Source organism: Schistocerca cancellata, chromosome 3 (assembly GCF_023864275.1).
Source record: "Schistocerca cancellata isolate TAMUIC-IGC-003103 chromosome 3, iqSchCanc2.1, whole genome shotgun sequence".
Classification (NCBI taxonomy): domain Eukaryota; kingdom Metazoa; phylum Arthropoda; class Insecta; order Orthoptera; family Acrididae; genus Schistocerca; species Schistocerca cancellata.
Genome location: NC_064628.1, coordinates 759,009,372 through 759,035,508, shown reverse-complemented (window position 1 = coordinate 759,035,508; position 26,137 = coordinate 759,009,372). Strand labels below are relative to the sequence as shown.

Genomic DNA, 26,137 nt, shown 5'->3' with positions numbered 1-26,137 from the left:
ATATATATGTGTGTAATATACACAGGGCCCGACCGGTTGGCCGTGCGTTCTAATGCACGGCTTTCCGGGCGGGAAGGAGCGCCTGGTCCCCGGCACGAATCCGCCCGGCGGATTTGTGTCTAGGTCCGGTGAACCGGCCAGTCTGTGGATACTTTTTTAGGCGGTTTTCCATCTGCCTCGGCGAATGCGGGCTGGTTCCCCTTATTTCGCCTCAGTTACACTATGTCGGCGACTGCTGCGCAAACAAGTTCTCCACGTACGCGCACACCACCATTACTGTACCACGCAAACATAGGGGGTACACTCGTCTGGTGTGAGACGTTCCCTGGGGGGTCCACCGAGGGCCGAACCACATAATAACCCTGGGTTCGGTGTGGGGCGGCGGAGGGGTGAAGTGGACTGCGGTAGTCGTCGTGGGGTTGTGGACCACTGCGGCTGCGGTGGGGACGGAGCCTCTCCGTTGTTTCTAGGTCCCCGGTTAACATACAATACAATATACAGAGGGGAAAAGCTGTAACCAAAAATATCTAAAAGTTATTGGCCTATTTACTTCAAATTTCTACACGATCCCCCAATAAACATTGGGGTGTACATAAGCCATAATTTTTTTTAATGTACGAGGGAAGATCGGAAAGCAACGCATAATAATGTTATTACTAAAAAGTTCAATAGGTAACAAAACAAAGAAATAACAAATCAACTTACATCTTTTTCCTGCTTTTATACATAATCTCCAAAGTTCACAACAAATTTCTCCCGTCGTAGTACCAGTTTCAGTACGCCCTGTTCGTAGAAGTCCGTTTGATTTGAATATAGCCATCTGCGGATTGCTGATTTCATTCCCGCACCTGTCGCAAAGCGTTGACCGTCCAGGAATGTCTTCATGGTACCAAACACATGAAAGTCCGACGGTGCACGTTCCGGACCGTTTGGTGGATGCTGGATCACCTCCCATCCAAATTTGGCGATTTTCTCACGAACAGGAGCAGCAACACGGGGTGAGTATTGTCACGAAGATGTTTGACACTGTCAGCATTAATACTGAGGCGTTTGTCACGAAGGGCAGGACGCAACTTAACCAAAGTTTTAACGTGGGCTGCAGCATTGACAATGGTCCCGTATTCAGCAAAGTTTACCAATAACACACCATGCATGTCCCTCAACACTGTCCAAACACTTTCCTAGGAAACACATTCACTCTGGTTTTTTTCATACTAGAGAACCAGGATGTTTCTACTGCATAGAGTCCCGCTTGGTTTCCGTCGTGCAGTGATATGGTCACCACTAATCATCAGTGACGATTCCTTTCAGAATCTCAGGTCTTTCTGCGGCGTGATTTCCCTAAATCTCCTCAGGCAAATGCCGGGATGGTTCCTTTGAAAAGGGTACGGCCGACTTCCTTACCCATCCTTCCCTAATCTGATGAGACCGATGACCTCGCAGTTTGGTCTCCTCCCCCAAAATCAACTCAACCCTTCAGTGGCGTAACGCGTTAAGTGATCCAAGCTTGACATCATTCGCTGGCCATTACGGCTGTGTGTCACGCTCCTAGGAACCCAACGAACACTAACTTTACGAGATTTCAACGTGTCATGAACAATATCGTACACGACGCCATTGGAAATGTTGAATTACTGCATTAAGTTCGCAGTTGTACATGCCGGTCGTTCAAAATTGCTGCCTCAATGGCTCCGACGTTTTGTGGGGTTGCAGCTGTTACCGGCGGCCCGGAGTGTGGCGAATTACTAAGGCTCTCACGGCCCTGTTGCAAGAATGCACACCACTTGTAGACATTGCTAAGGTCCATACAGTCGTCCCCATATACGCCAAACATGACCCTGTGAAATGAAACATTGTTACCAAATATCTCGAAAAGTACTCGACCGATTTCCTTTAAAGTTCTTGGCCGATTTACTTCAAATTCTACATTCAGATGAAACAATGAAGAAAATAAAAAGAAAAATTAAATGCCTAACAAAAAAATATATATCGTGGTAAACTAGCTGTAATTGCTATCTTCCCTCGTACATTAAAAAAATTATGCCTTACGTCCACTTGGCAGAAAGTCCTAAGAAATTTTGGACTTATGTCAAAGTGGTAGGTGGATCAAAACAAAATGTCCAGACACTCTGTGGCCAAAATGGCACTGAAACAGAGGAGGACAGACTAAAGGCCGAAATACTAAATGTCTTTTTCCAAAGCTGTTTCACTGAGGAAGACTGCACTGTACTTCCCCACAGTCGTTCAATGAACAAAGTAAGAGCATATGGTCTATGAGGCCAATTGTGTGATTGGATTGAAGAGTTCCTAGATAACAGAACGCAGCATTCTCAATGGAGAGAAGTCTTCCGAAGTAAGAGTGATTTGGGGAGTGTCGTAGGACCGTTGCTATTTACAATATATATAAATGACCTAGTGGATAACATCGGAAGTTCACTATGGCTTTTTGCGGATGATGATGTTGTATATCGAGAGGTTGTAACAATGGAAAATTGTACTGAAATGCAGGAGGATCTGCAACGAATTGACGCATGGTGCAGGGAATGGCAATTGAATCTCAATGTAGACAAATGTAATGCGCTGAGGATACATAGAAAGAAAGATCCTGTATCATTTAGCTATAATATAGGTCAGCAACTGGAAGCAGTTAATCCCATAACTTATCTGGGAACAGGCATTAGGAGTGATTTAAAATGGAATGACAATATGAAATTAATCGTCGGTGAAGCAGATGCTAGACTGAGATTCACTGGAAGAAACCTAAGGAAATGCAGTCCGAAAACAAAGGAAGTAGGTTACAGAACACTTGTTCGCCCACTGCTTGAATACTGCTCACCGGTGTGGAATCCGTACCAGATAGGGTTGATAGAAGAGATAGAGAAAACCCAACGGAGAGCAGCGCGCTTCGTTACAGAATCATTTAGTAATCGCGACAGCATTATGGAGATGATAAATAAACTCCAGTGAAAGACTCTGCAAGAGAGACGCTCAGTAGCTCGGTATGGGCTTTCGTTAAAGTTTCGAGAACGTACCTTCACCGAGGAGTCAAGCAGTATATTGTTCCCTCCTACGTATATCTTGCGAAGAGACCATGAGGATAAAATCAGAGAGATTAGAGCCCACACAGAGGCATGCCGACAATTTTTCTTTCCACGAACAATACGAGACTGGAATAGAAGGGAGAACCGATAGAGGTACTCAAGGTACCCTCCGCCACACACCGTCAGGTGGCTTGCGGAGTATGGATGTAGATGTAGATAAATTAGAGAGTTATTAGCCGTCTTAGAGTTACTACCATAAGACGTCACTAGACCGCTAGACGAGCGTAAGTGCGAGAATTGAACAGAGATATGATTGGAAACCTCCAGTTATTGATTAGCTCCCGTTGTTAGATATGACATATACTTTGGAAGATATTTTAGCCCGTGTTTCACAGTTATTTTCAGTATTAAACTCCACACTGTCACACAGACGCTAAGGCAGGTCGTGGATATAGTACCGAAGAAAGTCACTAGACGCCTGGTCGATGGAAAGATCGAACAGCACCCGAGATTTCACGCACGGTGACGTAAACCGTTGGAACAGTTCGAATCGTACCGAAATACAGCCCAATGTCAAACAGTGAAATCGAAACTGCAACAATAGGAGGCGAATTCTCCAAAAACACAATGAGATACTTATCGCAAAATGTAACAACACATGGCGCAAACTAATCATCTTTTCATATAGGAAAAATACAGAGCTATTCAAGAAGAAGGGACGGATTTCAAACAGTTATTGCTTCCAAACTACAAAAGATAGAAACACAATTCCAACGTTCCTGGAAAGAGAAAAGTTCAAATCTTCATGCAGTCGATGTGAGCACCATGTGTTACGCGACGAATATCAAAATAGTGGGTCATTCCCTGCCACATACGAAGCAGATGGTTTCTCGTTATCGAATCCTCAGCTTCAAAAATGCGATGTCGCAGATTTTCAAGAGTGTGAAAGATAGGGGAGGGGGGGGGGGATAATACGCGGTCTTTCACGTAACCCCACAGGTTAAAGTCACCAGGTGTGACAGGAAGAGAATTTCTCCAAGCACGTCCGACGTTACCTGAATGACACCTGGATTGGAAGTGGAGGAGCAGCAGATGAACTTCATCGCCGTGGCCCTCCACGTCTCGAGACCTAACACCTTGTGACTTATCTGTGTGGTTACATAAAAAAAAAACGCGTTTGTCTCTCCCCTATGCCTGACATTCTTGAAAGTCTGCGACATCGCACAGTTGAAGCTGTGAATTCGATAACGAGAGACCAGCTGCTTCATGTGTGGTAGAAAATGAGTCACCTCTTTAATATTTGTCATTTAACACATGGAGCTCACATTAAAGGCATAAAAACTTTGAACTTTCCTCTTCCCAGAAACATTTGAATTGAGTTTCTAGCTTTTGTAGTTTGGAAGCAATAAATGTTTGAAATCTGTTCCTTCTTTATGAATAGCTCTGTATAAAGTTTCCGAAAATTTGCTTGAAGAAATGAATTAATAATACTAATACCAACTCATTTAGTTCCTATCAAAGTTGAACAGAAATGCCGAAGTTCTGTTTACCAAATTTTGTTTATCGAATACAGATAACTAAGCACAACTCAACTTACTCCGGAATCGGAAGTTTTAAAGTCGTTTACATCGCTCTTTCTTATTTGACAGTTGCTTAGTACGGCCGTTTGGAAGCGTGGCAGCCAGCTTAGATTACCGTCTGTCACAGGAATCACTTGCTTTCTTTAATCTAATTTTTAATACTTTTACGTGCTGGGGTATTTGTATAAGCTAGAACAAGAAGTAGATAAGTTTAGTTCAGTTAGATATCAATTCACACCCATAGAAATGCCGCCGAAGAAAAGAAAGTCTATTGGTCAGAAAAGCCCTGCAGCTAAAAGACAAACAGCTATCTGGGCGTCGGTAACACCTGAACAACGGGAACTTCGTCAACACCATGAGCGTATGAGGGCTTCTACGTCTAGGGCAAGAGAAACTTCAGAGGAGAGAGATCTTCGCATACTTCACTTTCCCATGTGGCTTGTATTCGCTATGAGTGTCAACGGGGCACAGGGCCATTAACTTGGTGTGGCAGATATTTAACTTCCCGGGCAACGCAGGGCACTGCAGCTAGCTTTCGACAATTTTAAAATGGTACAGCTTTCACACTCCCACCCCTTTCCATTTTGTCCCAAAAGAACCATCCGTTTTCGTTAGAGTACTAGCGGCCGGGCCTGGCATCCTAAGGGTAGCACTAAATATGTACAGCCAGGCCTGTCTGGCGTAGTGGAAATAAATTATACAGGGTGCACGAATACGCCACCGATAAACGTTCAGAGGTTGTATGGACCAAAACATTAAAAAAAAAGTCTAGTAAACACGGACTCTAAAAGCGCATACCGCAACAGCTATGAGCACTAGTTCACTTTGGCTACTGTGAAACACATCTCTTCTATTGAACAAGTCCTCGTGGCCCATCTTTACTAGACATTTTTTCCATGTTTTCATCCATATACCATCTATGAAAGCTTCCAGATTAGCCTTCACATACACTCAGAACAATCGTTTTACAGATACCATCGGTGACCATGCAGCTTGTTACAATGAAATTACAATGAAATGAATACCCCCTAGCTGCATACAGGCGTTGATATAAGTCAACGGGGACAGTTGAAAATGTGTTCCCGAGCGGGACTCGAACCCGGGATTTCCTGCTTACATGGCAGACCATCTTTCGGACATGTCCGTAAGAACAGATATCACCTTCATGTATGTAGTTAAGGCTCACCGGCCATTTGACCATCGTCTTCTGTGCTGATGCACAAACAGTGCTCGAACTCTTATTACGGGAATCGGCAGCAGGCAGCAGGTAATGAGTATAAGGGGCAGGGGCGCTATGAATATAGTGCGGGACAATAAGTTGGGAATATGGGTCTCACGGAAGGGGTGCCAGAGATAAGTTCCTGCAGTCGCACTATCCTCTGTGTCCTCGGTGGCTCAGATGGATAGAGCGTCTGCAGTGTAAGCGGGAGATTCCGGATCGAGTCCCGGTCGGGGCACGCATTTTCAACTGTCCCCGTTGACTTACATCAACGCCTGTATGCAGCTATGGGTATTCATTTCATTGTAATTTTACAGATCTGTTTAGGATCAAAGGTTTCATGCACTTTTTTTAAATATTCAATATGTATTCTGCCGAACGCTCTATACTCATCCAGATGATAGCTGAACTCGTCCGATACTGTTGCGATAATGTCTGTAGTTACGTATTCACCGCTTCTGCTATGCGGCATCGCAAGGTGCCCAGTGTTGTTGGAATAGGAGACAATAAGAAGCAGTCTTTCCGGAACCTCCACAAAAAGATCACATACTGTGAGATCAGGAGACCTTGGAAGTGAATGCGAAGTCCGTACGTACTCTACAGTCGAACCATCGTTGAGGCAGGTCACAGTTAAGACATGAGCCGCAGAGTTGTAATTGGGTTGTATCTGCTGAAACATGGAACGCAAAACGCATTTTATTGCTGTGTTGTCGACATCTCGACACGACATACACAGCGCAATGAAAGAGGGAGCGAGCGGACGAGGTAGCTAGGTGCACGACGGAGGCACCTACCGGCAACAACATAAAGCGACAACTTACTACTTGGAGCCAAGGTAAGCTTTTCGTTTCGATACGTAAGTTAATATTAGCACTGAGTTTCTATCTTGATTTCTGAAGTAATTATAGATTGTGGAATCGAATGAACATTTACGGAAAACTATGTACATGTAGCAAGCTTGGCTGAATTGTTCTTTCTCCACTACAAGTGGCCGACCTTGTTATATAGCGAAACTCTTCCTGCCTTTTCCTTTCTCCGGTTCTTCCGCTCTGTAAGATTTCAGTACAAATTCCCTTCCACTATTATAATTCGACAATGGTCACTAAATCGTTTCAGTATCTGAAATGTGTGTCACTTTCGTCACGAGTATGTATCGAAGTGTCCAAACAGACGAAGATTCGTCGAGATGTGAGTTATTAGAAATCTACGAAACTAACTCAGTTTAGCTGATGACACATTTCAGTAGCTAACATGGTCAAGGTATGTCTCAGCAACACGAAGAATCAAGTAGACCAACATCCTTTGTGTAAACTATTAGTTCCATTTGCGACTGAGAATCGAAACTGTGTCCTAATTTACAACGAGAAAGGACATTTCGCATCTGAGAGCTAAGGTAGTATGGTAAGTTGCAGATTTTGGCTTAAAATACAAATTAATGAAATCTCAAATTATTTACAGAATGTCTGAGGATGTAGATAATCCTCCAAAACTGGGCAAACATTGTAATCATTCTACTGTTTAGTGAAGACACAAAAATATAGAAGTACTACACGTCACTGTAGAAGCCATTCAATAAAATAATCATCAGTCACATAGGGGAAAAAGTACACTTGAATCAGTCACGCGAACACGTTGTCTTCAGAAGTGGCTACAGCACAGTGCACCAATTTGCAAGGCGTGAACGGAATTACAAAATGGCGTATGAACCATCACTCCGCTTGGGAACTTTTATTTTATTTCCGAAATTATAGGTTGAATAGTAGAGGAGAAAGACACCATCCCTGCCTTACACACTTTGTAATCAGAGCACATATCTCCCGGTTTTCGATTTTTATTACTTCCTCTTGGTGCTTGTACACACTGTTTGTTAACCCCCTCCTCTATACACCTGAGGGTTCTGAACATCTCGCATCACTTTACGTTGTAGCACGCTTTTTCTAGGTCAACAAATCCTACGAAAATGTTTTGATAAGTCTTGCTTCAGTTATCAAGCGTAACATCTGCTAGCCTCACTGATGCCCTTACCAGTCCTACAGCCAAACTGATCATCTAACAGATCCCCAATTTTATTTTCCATTTTTATGAATATACTTATTGTCAAAAACTTGTATGTATGAGCTGCCAAGCTGATTATTCAATAGTTGTCGCATTCATCTGCAGCTGCTATACTCGGGATTGTGTGGATGATATTCTTCCGAACGTCTCAAGAGTATATCTGCAGCCAAATGTAGTCTACATATTAACTTGCAGTATCGTTTTGTTGCCACTTACCAAATGGCTCTGAGCACTATGGGATTGAACTACTTAAACCTAACCAAGGAAATCACACACATCCACGCCCGAGGCAGGATTCGAACCTGCGACCGTAGCGGTCGCGCGGTTCCAAACTGTAGCGCCTAGAACCTCACGGCCACTCCAGCCGGCGCCACTTACCAAAACAATTTTAGAAGTTCCTAAGGGTAGTCATCAATCCCTAAGGACTTGTCTGATCAAAAGCAGTCCGAAGCTCTATCAAACTCCGATTCTATGTTCTTCACACCGATATCTATCTTTTTTTCTCACCTTAGCGAACACTTTCTCCATCTTGCGGAGGGCCTGAATGTGCTCTTTCCACATATTCGCTCTCTCCTTTACGTTTAAAAATGAATACCTTGTACTCTTAATGTTGGCAGCTTTGCTCCCCTCCCCCCTCCTCCACCCTATCACACACATCCAAGCCCGAGGCAGGATTCGAACCTGCGACCGTAGCGGTCGCGCGGTTCCAGACTGAAGCGCCTAGAACCGCTTGGCAACACCGGCTGGCACCCCCCCCCCCTCCCCCTACCAATGACGACTCACTATTCACTTTCCGATATATTTACATTTTTCCTGCTAATGCTGCCTTGCATTTTCTTGTGAGGTTATTCTTATTGCGGATTTGCATGAATATTTTTGTATTTTCTTCTTCTGTCCTTATGGTTTCCACGCATTTACCTTCCTTGTAGTTGTTATATTTGTGAGTCCAACTTCCATGATTGCTCTTTTTAGGGATGGAAATTCATCTTCAACTGAACTGCCTACTGTGGTAGTCATTATCACAGTATTAACAGCGTCAGACCACACTGAACGCACATAATCATTCCACAGAACACCAGCATCCCACATCTTTGCATACTGATCCTTCCTGATGGTTCTTTTAAAACCTGTGCCGACTCTTCCTCATTGCCTAACATCTATAACAATTTGTTGTGAAAAAAAGTACGCAAAGGCTTAGGATTGAGTGGGTGGGGGGGGGGAGGGTTAATGTTGGAAAAAACGACAGAATACCGTTCGTGATGAGGTTTCCGTATCCACAAAGTCCATCTTGCCTATAAGGGACAAAAAGTACTCTCTTGAACAAAGAGTACTATGTGTTATTATAATCAGTATAAGACAAGGGACAAAATTCTGTGGTACCAAATAAATGGATTCATTGTTATTTAATCTTACGCATACCATCCTTATCATAGCAATACAAAAGGTAGACAAGTACTAGCCGTGACAGTGAAATTGGAAGAAAGCAGGTAACTAAGCGAATAAACAAGAACTCTATCTTTCCCCTGTAATCCCTAAATCGATTCAGTCGACAGCCATGATTACTCTTTTTTATATAAAGATATTCTCGCCCAGTATTAGTTTGTGGGCAGCACTGGAACAGGTTTTAGCCCTGTGCGGCATAATATATTATAATTTCTGCAATGTGAACCCTATGGTTCGTATGACTTTGAGAGGATATCAATGGAGATTTTCTAAGAGACTCAAATGATTGACTACGCTCTGAGTAAGCCACGAGAGGGATACACGAATGAATAGCGTGTCAGAACGGGCACCACGCATGCCACAGGAGGGCTGTAATATGTACATACCATGTGCACTTTAAAGACTGTAAGTACTATGGACAAACTTTAATGAATTCTGCACTTCTTGACAGATTTCTAGTTACTGCCTCTCGCGTCTTCATTGTCCCGCTGTAAATAAAACGTCTGCAAACGCATGTAAATAAGATTCGACTTCCTTCGAGAAAAGGATCCGACTTCTCTTTGAGCAACGTGCAAACCGCTTCTCCGCGGCACAAAAACACTTAGGTGTCGCGGCATCATCCCCAAACTTTTGTCCTCGCTGCAAGTGAACTGGACTTTGGCGTTCCGACAAGGCATCACTCTGTACGAGTAACAAATCGTTCGTGTTGGTAAGATAGTTGACGCGCAGACCATTCTGATGGCAGTTCACCTTGAAACTACGATATAGCGTCGCACGACGACTAGTGTTTTCAGAATTGTGTAACGAAATAAGTTTCTCCCTGTAGAGAATAAAAATACCTGCACATCTGCACCCCTTCATTTCCAGTGAGGCAACGAAACGTAGCACTGCAGTTCTCTTGAATTCCACAGTTGCGAGCTTGACACAGTAGGTCGAGACTTTTATAGGTTCCACTTGTTGTTGATCTATTACATGTGTAATTATGTCTGCTGATCACTCACTTTTTCTTGGTATCGAATCGACAATCATTTATCAATTTTATGTCTGATCTTATGTTGTTACAATATTTCATTTCGCGTACACGGTTTTACTCAATTGTTACCCATGTAGCTGAAGACGAAACTGATTCCTCAGCTGAATACACGCAAAGTAAATGAAAATTAACTGCCCACATTACAAAATCGGAAAGTTTTTTCGTAAAAACCGAATTTCTCCACTCGCTTCATTGTTCGATTACTTAAAACTGACCTACCGTTGACATTTCCATCACACAGCTCTCCACTGATTCACTGTAGCCAGTAGTGGTCACATATTTGATAGTATCTACAGAGCTCTGTACAAAGAGAATAACCAGATATCACAGGCAATAACAAGGCGCCCCTAATCAGGTCCATCTCAATCTTCTTTATTATTAAAGGGCTAAAAGCGTCACGCAGTTCCAGTTGCAGGTTTCCTATCAAATGGCTTCCAGGGCCAAGAAAAATTTCACTTTCAATAACTCAAATAATTACTGACTGACTGCACAAATTTAAAATGCTGCCATCATCTACTCATCAAGAGGTATTGCCGTAGGTTCAAGATTTAACACTGTAAGTGTTGAAATTAAAAACTGAATGTACTTAAAAAAATTATGTCTTTTATTTTTCTGTATTAGTTGTATTTTTTGTGCAAACATGCAATTTTTTTAAACGGAACAATGCCTATTGACATTAAGAAACTTTAAATACGATAAACCGAATGTCATTCGTATCTATTGCAGGATTCTAGTACGAGTTGTTTCCGAGATATCGTATTCTGAACAGTTCCACACCGACACTTGTCTGTGCTATTCTACTTGCGTAGTTGATAGGTACGACGTACTTATGTTTGTTTACAGTGTGCTTATATGTTGCTTGAGCGCAATGCGACTTGCTAGTCAGTCAGTGTGTCACAGTCTCAGCAGTAGATCGAGAGTGGACGATGGGATTTACCAATGCAGAAGAAGTCGACATGCTCATGGTGTATGGAGAGTGTAGGAAGAATGCATGTTCGTTCTTATAAGGCGTATGTGTCAAGATATCGCAACAGACGTCAACCATCTCGGCAATTAGTTATCAAACCTCCAACCAGTTAAGTGAAAGTGGTAATATAACACTAGACAACGTAACAGAAGGAAGCAACTGACGACAGAAGAGGGGAAAATTAATATTCTTGCTGCTGCTCTGCACATTAGCTCCAGCGCAGTCGCACGAGCAACCGGCATGGGTCAGGCAAGTGTCCTACGCTTTCTCCATAGGTTCCATTCCTATCACGTCTCTTCCCATCAGGATCTGCATGGAATCTATTGTAAGAATCGTGTCAACCTCTATATATGGGCATAACACAGGATATTCTAGATGTATCATGTATCCAGTTTAGCGATGAAGCCACATTTACCAATCATGGCCAGGTAAACCGCCGGAGCATGCACTATTGATTTGTTGACACTCCCCATTGGCTTCGTCAGGTGCAACGTCAGAGTCCATGGAGTGTAAACGTGTGTTGTGGGGTAGTGAACCATCTGCTCATAGATCCGTGTTTCATAGACGGAACACTGAACGCAGTCTCCTAACAGACCATCTTCCACGGATGCTGTAAGACGTTCCTCTGCAGGCTAGGAGGAACCTGTGGCACCGACATGATGGCTGTCCAGCCCACAGTGCACGAAGTACTACAGGATGTCTTCACGAATTGTTTCCAAATCGTTGGACTGGACGCAGAGGACCTGTACCTTGGCTGGCCCGTTCCCCGGATTTGACAACCGTCCACTTTTTTTTTTTTTTTTTTTTTTTTTTTTTTTTTTTTGTGAGGACAGCAGAAAGACACTGTCAACAGGGACATACCGGCTACATCCGCTGATATGCAACGACGTGTTGCTGCAGCCTGCTGAGACATCTCCGCTAAAATGCTAGCATCTGTGGAGCAGTCGTTCCATGCCAGACTGAAAGGGTGTATTGCCGCTGCCGGTGGTCATTTTGGACAGAACCTGTGACGGTCAATTGTCCCGTTACTGGTGAGAATCCACGTAACTAGTGTATGCACTTGCTTTGTTTTTTAGCGTGTGATACCACAGGTATTACACAAGTGTTGGTTTTTTAATTTACGCTAATTGTAGTTCGTTAGTACCATCAGGAACTGTTGCATTTAAAAAAGTGTATGATTGCACAAATAATACACTTTCTAGGTATTGGCTCTGAGCACTATGGGACTCAACTGCTGTGGTCATAAGTCCCCTAGAACTTAGAACCACTTAAACCTAACTAACCTAAGGACATCACACACATCCATGCCCGAGGCAGGATTCGAACCTGCGACCGTAGCGGTCGTGCGGTTCCAGACTGTAGCGCCTTTAACCGCTCGGCCACTCGGGCCGGCTTTCTAGGTATTATTACAATCTGTTTATTCACCAACAGTACGAACCTCTGACTTCCAATCCGTTCTGTGAAAACCACACGTCAATAGCAGTTTCCACCTCCGCAATATTTGTGATGGCAAGTTTTAGGCGATTCACCCTCTACATGTACGTATATATAGTTGCTGAAGTCTCTCGCGACCAATATGAATAATTAGACCGGGCCAAATATCTCAAGAAATAAGCGTCAAGCGAAAAAACTACGAAGAATGAAACTTGTCAAGTTTGAAGGGGGAAATCAGATGGTGCTACGGCTGGCCCGCTAGATGGCGCTACCATAGATCAAACGGATATCAAATGCGTTTTTTAAAAATAGGAACCCCCATTTTTATTACATATGCGTGTAGAATGTAAAGAAATATGAATGTTTTAGCTGGACCACTTTTTTCGCTTCGTGATAGATGGCGCTGTAAAAGGCATAAACGTATAAGTACGTGGTATCACGTAACATTCCCCCAGTGCGGAAATTAAGCATATTGTATTTACAGATATTTGAGAATTAGAGCACTAAGTGACTTCCAAAATATTTTGCACATGACTTCAAACCTTTCCGAAATTTTTAGCTGACAACCTCAACAAAAAAGGAAAGGAATTTATCGCTTACTACGTTTTCGTCAGCAAAATTGCAGAACCAGGCATGTCGTTTTAAATTACTGCTTCTTTACTACTAGCAACACATCCTGCTGCCAGTATACACACATAACATATACACTTGAAGAATTATATGGCTGAACGACAACCATAAAAAACTGAGAATGCTGAAATGGCTGGTGTTTCCAGTTTTCTCTTGTGGACCTGAAACACGGACAATAACAGATTGGGACTGCAAGAGAACTGATGATTTTGAGATGTAGACATGTAGGAGGTTGCTGAGAATATCATGTATGGAAAAACGGACCAACGGATCTATCCTTTAAGAACTCAAACCGGGGAAAAGGTTGTGCAGTATTTGTTTCCACCATTCGACGACAGGAGGATAACTGGGATAAGATGATCAGCCAAGGCAAAGTCGAAGGGAAAACATTGCGGGGAAGACGACCGAGATGACGGATAGGCCAGATAACGGAGAAGACACACCATACATGGGACCAGCTACTCCGAGATGCCGAAGACCGGAAAGAATGGAAACAAACTGTTAAGAGGACTGTGTGATGGGCCACCAACTTTCAACTATGAAAGACAGAGTGTTGATGATTACGACACATACTTCAGGAAACATGACGTCATAAACACTGAGACACTTGAAAAACTACTTTTCTCTAAACGGATCGCAAATGTTCGATTCTTTAAAGTAGTAGTGAGGACGTGATTACTAACTGAGTATTATACGGCACCTCCAGTGACCATCAACTGTGATGTCTGGCCGTTTGCAACACTGTAAATCGCCGCTTGTAACAGACACAGCTGTTTTGAAAAGTGCATTAGAAATAGTACTACGAAGATCTAAGTTTATTACTTCATATAACGGCTATTTAGTTAATATATAACCGAGAGGTTCATTCTCCCATACGAGCATATCTGTAAGAACACAGTTTCGATTAAATATTGGATGATGCCATTGTACGAAGTACTTCATTATCGCGCTTCGCTTGTGAATACTGAACAGCTGCTACCGGATGATCTTATATAAAATTAAGGTTTTCGTTTTGAAGCGAGGTTAGTATTTTTGGACGCTTACAGCTTGGTGATGAAATCAAATATATGCAAACAGAACAATTTTTGAATACATTTGCAAAACCGATGTGGCTATTCTGCAAGGCAGAACGCCACTGACATATATAGACCGGGACCTGAACAAATTCCACAGTGACGTTGGAATGAAAAGTGGCACACGGATTAGCAGGCGCACCTCAATGGATACGCTAAAGCTACTGTCTACAAGTATCTGACACGGTTTATGAGAGCTGCTGTCAAGATATTAACTCGTGGACAACGTCTCTGTTTATTCAGAGGGACACTGGTTGGCGGCGACTACTGCCACTGTGGCCAAATGGCGTTCAAGATGTTGGCAAACAATATTTCTGTGAGTCTGATGGTTACATAGGATTTGTGATACAGTTCACGGTGACGATAGGCCACAAGAGTGCGTAAGTTTGTTTTCTCACTTGATGCTGGCATTAGACCCGTCGCTTTATGGGATTTGAAGGGTCAAGTTCTCACCCTGCCTTCTTAGCTGCTACGTCAGGGCCCAGAGTCAAGTTGTACGCACTGACCTTCACATCTCGCTTGCGGGGTACGGCGCAACGTTGTCCGTGATACGCCTCTTAAGTCTTTTCGGTTTGCTGTTATTTTGTATTCGTATTTGTTTTCGTATGTTGTAAATTACAACATGTGATGCACAATGAAAATTGGTTTTGTGATCAATCTAAAGCGTTTTACAATGCAAACAAAGCGTATGTGATGGTGAAAATACGAACATCCTTGAGGATATATTTCATTCGGACATAATTGCAAAAACAAGTGCGCTAGACGAACGTTTCACGTAACTTACATTCCAATGCAAATCTGTAGCGCAGCCAGTTTTGTTACACGCATGTAATTGTGAATTATTGTTTATCCTAGGGCAACTCACCAGTAAACCAATGTATCATCTGTTTTGATGAAAGTACGAAAAAGGGTCTGAGGAAGACTTGCGAAAAATTCGAAAGCGGTAACGGTACTTTTTGAATTAGGTAATTCAAAATTAATTTGTTGCTGGTTGCTGTATAACATCAACTTATTCAATATTATTATTTCGTTTTTTCCTGCAGATTTTTCTTTTACCATGAAATACTGGGTGATCAAAAAGTCAGTATAAATTTGAAAACTGAATAAATCACGGAATAATGTAGATAGAGAGGTACAAATTGACACACATGCTCGGAATGATATGGGGTTTTATTAGAACCAAAAAAATGCAAACGTTCAAAAAATGTCCGACAGATGGCGCTTCATCTGATCAGAACAGAAATATTTTGCATAACAAAGTAAGACAAAGCACAGGTGATGTTCTTTGCAGGAAATGCTCATTATGTCCACCATCATTCCTCAACAATAACTGTAATCGAGGAATAATGCTGTGAACAGCACTGTAAAGCATGTCCGGAGTTATGGTGAGGCACTGGCGTCGGATGTTGTCTTTCAGCATCCCTAGAGATGTCGGTCGATCACGACACACTTGCGACTTCAGGTAACCCCAAAGCCAATAATCGCACGGACTGAGGTCTGGGGACCTTGGAGGCCAAGCATGACGAAAGTGGCGGCTGAGCACACGATCATCACCAAACGACACGCGCAAGAGATCTTTCACGCGTCTAGCAATATGGGGTGTTTTTTCGGTTTTAATAAAACCCCATGTCATTCCAAGCATGTGCGTCAATTTTTACCTCTCTATCTACATTATTTCGTGATTTATTCAGTTTTCAAATTTATACTGACGTTTTGATCACCCGGTATGTAATAAGTATAAAATAAAAATTATATCTACTGAATATTTGAAACTGGGAGTTACTTAACAAAACTGTAGGAGCTATGGTGTTGATGGAAAAGATAGAGATGAGTTGTAGATTTGCGCCACCGAAGTCCAGCGCTGGAGGAGGGGGCAGTGGGGGGAGGTGGGGGAGGGGAAAAACTGATACGCATTGTTACTAAGCTATGTGCATGTATCTACTGTACAGGTTTTACGTGAGTCTAGGTACAATAACACGTAATTTATTATGTAACAGGTGATTTGGTCAAGAACGTTGTCGTCATCATCGTCTGTATTGTTACTTCCTCTGATGTCTCCAGTATGAATCTTTGACTCTGCAGCGGAGTTTGCGCTGATATGAAAGTTGCTGCCAGAATAAAACTTTGTGCCGGACCGGCAATCGAACGCAAGGCCTCTCCCGCTCGCGGCCAAGTGCTATGACTGAGATTCACGAGCACGACTTGCACCCCGTCGTCACTACTTTACTTCCGCGAGTACCTCGTTTCTTACCCGCCAAACTTCAAAGAAGTTCCCTTCGAAATATGCACGAATACTGCAGCAGTGCTAGTCCTGCAAGTTTCGCAGGAGAACTTCTGTGAAGTCTAGAAAGTAGGCGATGACGTACTCGTGGAAGCGAAATGTGAGGACCAGTCGTGAGTCGTACTCGGGTAGCTGTTTGTACAGCACTCGTCCACTGCGTTCGATTTACGACCCGGGACACAGTTTTAATCTTCCGAAAGTGCCAAGTTTCTTCTTATGTGCATAAAAAGTTCTCGGTTTACTTGCCGCTTGATATTCCGATAAAATTCCAAGCTTTCGATGATATCCCAACATCATCTTGCTCAGCGACTAAAACTGACTGTCGTGAACTGGAAAAATTTCCTCAACTGGCTGGATTACATCACGATGGCGCGTACACAGGTAGCGCCCTCTACTCCCATTGATTTTGCTTGCGCTCTCTGTCTTGTAGTGCTTCGCAGCGCCATCCATCCCATCACAGGGTGAACTACGAGAAGTATTCCTCTCTGTTTTTTCCTTGTTAAGTGCACGCTTCCATACATTTCTAAATGCATAGTTAGTGTACTGAAGTTGAGGGCGAAGAAAGCGGTGTCATCAGCATACTGAAGGAGGTGGACTGGTGGGGGTGGTTTGGGCATATTAGCAGCGCGGAGGAGATAAAGTGTAATCGCATTGTGTAAGTCGTGCGTAGTGGGAGGGGCGACAGCGGCGACTGCGAGATAAAAGGAGCTGGGTCAGCGGAGCACCTGCTGCGAGCGCAAGTGTCCATTCATTTGGCGACATCCGGCCGGCCGGGCGGCCGCGCGCGCCTCCGGAAAGTCAATGAGCGGAGAGGCGGCGCGCGAATTCCTGGCCCCGCTGCCTTTGTTTGGAGGCGGAGCGCCGGCGGCGGCCGGGCGTGGCGGCGGCGTCGTGTGGCGAGGCGAGGCGACAGGCCGGCTCGCCCCCGACTGACGCGCCGGCCGCTGGCAGTGATCGATCACGCCGCCTCGTGAAATACACTTTTCAGCGCGTCGCCGTCCTGCTCCTTACATGGAATGCGCACATTAGGAGAGTCGTGACGCGGGCCGATCCCGTGTCGTGACAAAAAAATATCTTTTATAGCCTTTGTAAACCGTTTTCGAGAAACAAAAAAAAGAGAAAAGGAAAAGGAGGCAGGAGCAGAGTGGGTAGGGACGAGGCGGGGCGCCCGTGACGGCGGAGGAGGAGGAAGAGAATGAGAAGAAACGCGGCCCCAGCGCGGCGGCCGATGCTAATGGCAAGCGCGAAGAAGCATCGTTAGCAGAGGCGTGCATACAATTCGGAAGAATCCGGCTGATTTATTCGGACGCGCCCGGAGGCGGCAGGAGGGGGGGGGGGGGGGAGGACTCCCGCGCGAGCTGGTTCGTCAGAATTCAGCACGGAGCCCGCTCGCCCGACTTGATGCACGGCCGACAGCAGAATGACGGAGCTTACCTAATTACGAGGCGAAATCCGCTACGACCGCTGCCTGGCGTTATACAAGGCCTTGCTGAATAGTTAACAGGTGCCTTTTGAGAGCGTCTTCCGGCAGAAACAGATTTCTGTGTCGGTTGCCTTTACCAAATTTCTCCGAGTCCTCCGCGCATAATCTAATCTAGCTGAAGAATCACATCTTTTTAATGGTACACATTGCGGCTCAGATTGGAAATATTCCGCTACGAAGTGACATCTTTTGTGGGTTCTTATATGTGGTAACTGCCTTCTTGACATCTGTACATAACTGACCAATCATACAGTATAACATAGGTGTTAGGATACAGGCGTTAGGACTTTTAAAATATAAAACCAAAAATGAAGTTCAATAGTCCGAAATCGATGTATTTATTGAAGCAGATTAGACACTCACACAACCGGTTTTGCTACTCCTAAGTTGTATCTTCTGGTGTAGGTCTGTACAAAAGTTTTTAGAAATTAATACTTTGTTAATGGTAAAATGAAATTATCTGACATACTTTCAGATTTAAATAAGGAAGAATAGATTTAAATAAGGAAGGAAATATTATGCATCTGGTTAGGAAAGCAAATGTGGGTCACATAGCCCCATAAACAATGGGCCTATTCGTATATAATATATGATATTTGTACTTTAACCTGCCAAGTTAGCCGAGAGCGCTAATGCGCTGCTTCCTGGACTCGGGTAGGCGTGCCGGCCCCGGATCGAATCCGCCCGACGGATTTACGGCGAGGACCAGTGTGCCGGCCAGCCTGGATGTGGTTTTTAGGCGGTTTTCCACATCCCTGTAGGTGAATACCGGGCTGGTCCCCATGTCCCGCCTCAGTTTCACGACTCACAGACATTTGACACACATCCGCACTTTTCCATGATTTACACTAGACACAGACAGATGGGGTACTCTGATTCCATCCCAGGGGGGGGGGGGTAAGGGTTGGTGGCAGGAAGGGCATCCGGCCACCCTTTCAAATTAACATGCCAAATCCGATTTAACCACGCCAGCTCCGCGCACAATGCGGGACAAAGGCGCAAGCTATAGATAGACATGAGATTTATAATTTCATAGCAAAAGATGGTTACATAAAATCTTATGTAATATGGTACAGGGAGCTATTACCGAAAACCACAGAATAAGAATTGATGTGACTAGGCACTGTTTTCAGCCTTCTTCAGATGGTCAAACATCATCAACGATGAATATTCAGTCTATAAAAGCGAAGGAATGGAAGCGATCCTTGAATAAAAACGGTGAACCGGTTTCATATTTTAAAAGTTTTAAAACCTCTGTGTAAACACCTGCGTTATACTTTATGAATGGTCAATCAATTATGTATAGTTACTGTAGCTGTTGCTGCCCTAGTTTTAACATTATCTGTTATCGAAATGTAAAAGGCGAACCAAAACTCCACTGACAAAGTTTCAGAGGCTGTTCAGCGCTTCTTCCTGAGTATTTTCATGTTACTCATCCATGGCTGCACATAGCTCGTTGCACAGTAATAATGTTAAATATAATTTACTGGGTTGGTTGATTGATTTGGGAAAGGGGACCAAACAGCGAGGTCACTGCCTCCACTGGATCAGGTAAGGATGGTGGAAGGAAGTCGCCCGTGCCCTTTCAAACAAACCAACCCGGTATTTGCCTGAAACGATTTAGGGAAATCACGGGAAACCGAAATCAGCATGGCAGCATGCGGGTTTGAGCTGTCGTCCTCCCGAATGCGTGTCTAGTGTGCTAACCACAGCACCATCTCACTCAGTTCAAATGGTTCAAATGGCTCTGAGCACTATGGGACTCAACATCTTAGGTCATAAGTCCCCTAGAACTTAGAACTACTTAAACCTAACTAACCTAAGGACATCACACACACCCATGCCCGAGGCAGGATTCGAACCTGCGACCGTAGCAGTCCCGCGGTTCCAGACTGCAGCGCCAGAACCGCTAGACCACCGCGGCCGGCCATCTCACTCAGTTCCCTGTGTACAAATAACCCAGTTGAAGAACCGCAGAGAATTGACACTTGATGCAGGGATTGACAGCTGACCCACAACTTCAGCAAATATAGCGTACCGCGCATAAATAGGCGGAAAGACGCATTACTGTAGGTGCGGCCCAGATTCCAACTTCCGGGCCATTCTCTGGCACGAATGTCATAGCGCTGGACCTCGCTACACATTTCCCCCACCACCACGCCACGGTGTCTGACCGCTTGGAGGGGGAAGAGGAGGGAACTGCGAACGCACCGCAATTAAATGGTAGTGCAGTCGTACTGCATACGACTTGGTTTTATATATCACATTTCTCAACAACATAGATCACAAACAAAACAAATTTTTACTGTTATTTAATTATTTTGATAAAGACATGATTTTTATGTGGTACAACCTGTCGACATAATGACAGATGCAGACCATCTCACAGATTTTCGTACCCACGTGGCCATGTAATCATGACTTATTTAGTTTCATAACTGAAAAAAGCTCCTTAACGCAAATATGTCAACTGAAATATTGTAACATTTTTGGAACTTCATTGTGCACACGGGGAAACTCTACATGAGGACAGTTTTAACATAAAACGATTTGTCATTAAAATGGAAATTCCTTTGCAGGTCAATCAGTTACATCTGAACATGCACTTTCAATTGAATTGAAAAACAGTCTCGAAAACAGATGTAAGACTGACAGTGCCCTCAAAATGTTTAGGAAACTATCTTTGTAATTCTTTCAATGCCAGAATGAATTCTTCAAATCTCAAGTTGTCTTTAACATCAGTGAGCTTAGGGAACTGGACTGTATTTGTTAAAATATTACCCTTCTATAACGCGATTTTCTTTTTAAATGCATCCTCATCACGCCAGAACGTTGTTCCTTGCCTTGAATTGTCTTGCTGTGAGCGGTAAGCAGTCAATTTCACTTGAAATGCGATGTCTGCAATCCATTCTGGATGTTCTAATTTTCGTTCCTGCTCTCCTTTTTCTTTCATAAATTCAACAGCAGCAAGCTCTAAATCGAAAAATCGTTCCAGGCCTGCCCCTTGACTTAACAAACGTTTTGTGCAGTATAAATTCTCCATACTCTTCGTTCAGTTCCATCCAAAACAGGTGCACTTGACAGTGGAATAATGCCTGCGACATCAGAAATGTTATTATTCGCTCCACCAATATCCTCGCCTGAAACTTTAACAGAAAGTGCTTCTTGATGTACTAAACAATAAATTCCATCTGCCGATCCATTATTTTACTCTTTCACAATCAACTATCAATTTTTTCTGCATAGTATTTTGGTATTGTTTCCTAGCAAATTTGCGGTACCCCTCGCTTACACGACTACATAATATATATTCAGAATTCTCATCCCTCTCTTCTGTCACTCCCATTCATTTTTAGAGACTTATGACGACAGATCGCCACAATGTCTCTTTTTGTGCAAACAGCCATTGGACCTGTGAACATCTTTCATAATAGGAACAAAACGCGAAGTGTACGCAGCGCTGGTAACACGATTCTACTGAACTGGAGAGGACTGTGCCGACCAAGAAATGTCACAACGCAATATTACAGGAAATGTTGTGCTGTGCCGAGCACTTCCGGGAAGCCCCGAGCAACGGCGATACGGGGCGGGGGGCGGGGGGAGGCGGTGCTTGGCCCGTCCGTGGCCCGCACATTCGGTCCCGGTCCGTGTGATATTCGGCACGGCACGCCGTGGCCAGCCCAGCATTACTGTACATACATAGGATAGTAGAACAATCACAGAAAGCATCCACCCCCTTAAAACATATAGGAGTATGCGTACGGCGCGATTTAAAAGTGGAACGACCACACAAAAAGCCGGCCGGTGTGGTCGAGCGGTTCTAGGCGCTACAGCCTGGAACCGCGCGACCGCTACGGTCGCAGGTTCGAATACTGCCTCGGGCATGGATGTGTGTGATGTCCTTAGGTTAGTTAGGTTTAAGTAGTTCTAAGTTCTAGGGGACTGATGACCTCAGATATTAAGTCCCATAGTGCTCAGAGCCATTTGAACCATTTTGAACCACATAAAACTAATTGCAGTATGGCAGACACTAAACCTGAGATTCATTAGCCCACCAGTGCAGGCGGCAACTTACCCTCTCGTTCGACCTATACTTGAATAGTGGTCGTCAGTGTGGGATCCATTATCGGATACGTGAGATAAAGCAAACAGAGACGATCCAGACAGTGGCGTGTTTCGTTACAGGTCCATTTAGTAGGCGCGATAACGTCACCGAGAAAATAAACCAAACGTAGTGATAGACGCTGCAACAGACGATGTTAAAAATTCGAGTAGTGTCAACAAATACGTCGCGCCTCCTCCTGAGTATATCTCGCGAAAAGTTCATGAAGCTAAAAATTAGAAGATTCGAGCTCACACGGGGGCTTACCGACAATAGTTCTTCCGGCGGACCGTTATAATATTTCTGGCTCAGGGCAGCATAATATTCAATCCAAGCTTCATTTCGTAGTTGAGATACGAGGGGCATTTTTTTGCGTTTTGTTTCTTTAGCCAGCTTGGTTTTATTCAGAATTTCAATACATCATATTAAGCCCCACTCTTTTAGCTACAAGACTTTATTTTTCAGCACAATCTCTGTTCAATGCGACGGCCTTACACCACCTTACTGGGAGGGCCTGTATGCTCGCATGGTACCACTCTACTGGTCGACGTCAGAACCAACGCCCTGCTGCATCAATACCATCCCCATCATCCAGTGGAGTGCAACCTTCAATGGGCCAAACAGATGGAAGCCGGAAGGAGGAAGTGGCGAGATCCAGGCTCCAAGGTGTATGAGGAAGAACAGTTCAATGAAGTTCTGTGATTTCCTCTCGGGTGCACAGACTTGTATCAGGCCTTGAGTTGTCAAGGAGAAGGAGAAGTTCGTTTGCATTTTTGTGGCGACGAGCACGCTGAAATAGTTTCTTCAGTTTCTTGAGGGTAGCACAGTACACTCAACATCAGAGCTGATCGTTGCGCCATGAGGGAGGAAATACAACAGAATAATCCCTTCAGAGTCCCAGAAAACCGTCGCTATGACTTTACTGGCTAAGGATGCAGCTTTGAACGTTTTCTGCGGAGGAGAGGTGGTGTGGCGCCAATCCATGGATTGCCGTTTTGTTCCCGGTTCGAAGTGATGAACCAATGTTTCTCTTTATGGTCTTCTCTTAGGAGGCGCGGAACGCAGGGGACGTACACCTTTGAGCACCCCAGCTGGCGGGCGAATGTATCAGCAATATCAACAGAGAGGTCCAGTTTAGCAACAGGTGTTTGACTGTACGCCGTCGATCACCTCGAATGAGTGTGTCCGCACGTTCCTACATTCCAGGAGTCACAGCCGAGTGCGGCCGCCTGGCATGCGGGACACCGGACAGGTTTGCGCGATCTTGTTGCAATGATGACGAACGCCTCGACCAACAACTCACCTCGTTTTGGTTCAGTAACATTCTGCAGGTGCCTATTATTAACTTCTGCGACGCTCCGGTTTCCGAGGAAAGAAACTCAAAGACAGTTCTCAGTTTGGAACACACTTCCATTACAGACGCCATTCTGAAGGCTACGTATAGCACTGGTACCAGTCGGAACTTCATGAAACTATAAGGGCTGTAGCGGCAATATTCCACGATGTCGCACAACAAAAGTGCGCATTTTTTCAAGCGAAATTGTATGAGAAAAGAAGTTTGTGGCAGTGCCCTTGTACAATGCATTAGCTCATGTATGACGTAAAAAGTGGAGTGACGTGCTGACTACATATGGTACTGTAGATACCAGTGCCGTGTGAAACTGCTCCAACTTATTACTCGTATAATTTGACTGGGTGACACAGTGGAAGATGAAGGAATTACCGTTGGACTGTGTGCCAAATCTCACATTTTCGTTTATTCATCTTTCTCAAAGTAAAATTCAGATGTCAGATCACAAAAGCTAGCCTCTCAATAGTAAGCCAACATATACTCAGTTCAGATTTCTTTTTTGTACCCATTTAACAACAGAATACGATATGCCGATGAAGCAGTTCGTTCATTATCTGCTAGCCGGCCGAAGTGGCCGTGCGGTTAAAGGCGCTGCAGTCTGGAACCGCAAGGCCGCTACGGTCGCAGGTTCGAATCCTGCCTTGGGCATGGATGTTTGTGATGTCCTTAGGTTAGTTAGGTTTAACTAGTTCTAAGTTCTAGGGGACTAATGACCTCAGCAGTTGAGTCCCATAGTGCTCAGAGCCATTTGAACCATTATCTGCTCCCGTCAAACAGGCACACCGAACGATGGATTCTGGCTGCCCAGTTCAGACCACCTCGAGAGGCCGCACGGTATAGTTCGCAGACTAGGGGCCGCGCGATAAAAGTTTTTATGCGCTGTACATCTAATGATCTTCAGAAATCGCAATCTCACGAGGACTGCTGAGACGAACAGAGTTTTAGATACATTATCTAATCTGTCCAAGCAATTTCTATAATGTACGCAAGTTGCCTGAAATGTAGCTGTTACGTTTGAACTACTTTAAGTGTGACTTGGTTGGTATGAGTTTGGTATACCACTTGTCAGCAGTTGATGGCTTTCTCTTCTTCATGTTGTTAGCAGTTGATGGCCTTCTCTTGCTCATGTATCATTAATAAATAGCCATTGGCATACTAGTTGATTCTAAATCTTCGTTTTATAGCTTAGTGAGCCATAGCCAAATCACTAGCAAATTTCTCAGCTTCACCTAAAACATAATGGTATTGTGACCTAAGTGCCACTCCTGTGCAGGAGCAACAATATCATTAAAACGTGCCAGGTGGGTGTACATGTAGAGAACCTCAGTGTTCTGCTTTGGTGCGGCAGAGTACAACAGGCCTCACACGTTTTGCATTCCCTGTACAATTAGGACCAGTTACTCGCCATCAGTGGTAACACGAGGAGGGAACCGGGATAATGCATTTTGCACTGGGCGCTGACTGACGTCACATTTGTTGTTATTCCTGTAACGTGATCTTTTAGGATCGTATCACCGTACCATTCGCGACTGAAAAGGAAACGGGAAAAAAAGTGGTACAGCACGTACCCACCGCCACATTCCATAAAGCGACTTGAGGAGTGTAGATGCAGATGCACCATTTCATATACACGTTTAAAGCACGTGGCAGTCTAGGTGAGTATATATTTCACAAAAACCATTTAACTACATATTAAAGCAACAATACCTAGCTTTAAAGTATATTTGAGATTACTAAGGTGTCGCATCTGCCTTCTGGCACTGATAACAACTGATCAAGGAAAAAAAAAAGGTTCAAATGGCTCTGAGCACTATGGGACTTAACTTCTCAGATCATCAGTCGCCTAGAACTTAACTACTTAAACCTAACTAACCTAAGGAGATCACACACATCCATGCCCGAGGCAGGATTCGAACCTGCGACCGTAGCGGTCACGCGGTTCCAGACTGTAGCGCCTAGAACAGCTCGGCCACTGCGGCCGGTCCGATCAGGAAAACATCCCTCCGAGAATCTGGTGGGGCCACTATGCATCAAAAAGGCGCAAGAGGGGATGGTGGCGGTAAATAGAGGAAGACTAACGGAGAAGTCTTACAAGTTTCAACATGTATTCTCGGCAAAGCCCAATCCTGCTCTAATTCTCATCCAAGTGAATAATGCCAACGACAGCGATATCGAAGTGACATTAACGGTCATTTCTTCTGCGAACAAACCGCACATATCTTATACACATCGGAGTGCAGTACAAAGTGCGACCAAGCGGGATGGCGCAATGGTTATCACAATGGACTCGCATTCGGAAAGACCACAGTTCAAACCCGCGTCCAGCCATCCTGATTTAGATTCTCAGTGATTTCCCTACATCGCTTCAGGCAAATGCCGGGATGGTTTCTTTGAAAGGACACAGCCTTCCCTAATCCGACGGGATCGATGACCTCACTGTTTGGT

The 26,137-nt window shown here is 44.2% G+C and overlaps 1 non-coding gene across 1 annotated transcript; it reads right to left on the bottom strand.

Annotated features, from left to right (window-relative positions):
- Window positions 1-12,643: 12,643 nt before the first annotated feature.
- Window positions 12,644-12,727, bottom strand: Trnas-gga (transfer RNA serine (anticodon GGA)). The gene is given in 2 exon segments: window positions 12,644-12,678; window positions 12,688-12,727. It is a non-coding gene; the product is annotated as a tRNA-Ser (tRNA).
- Window positions 12,728-26,137: the final 13,410 nt, after the last annotated feature.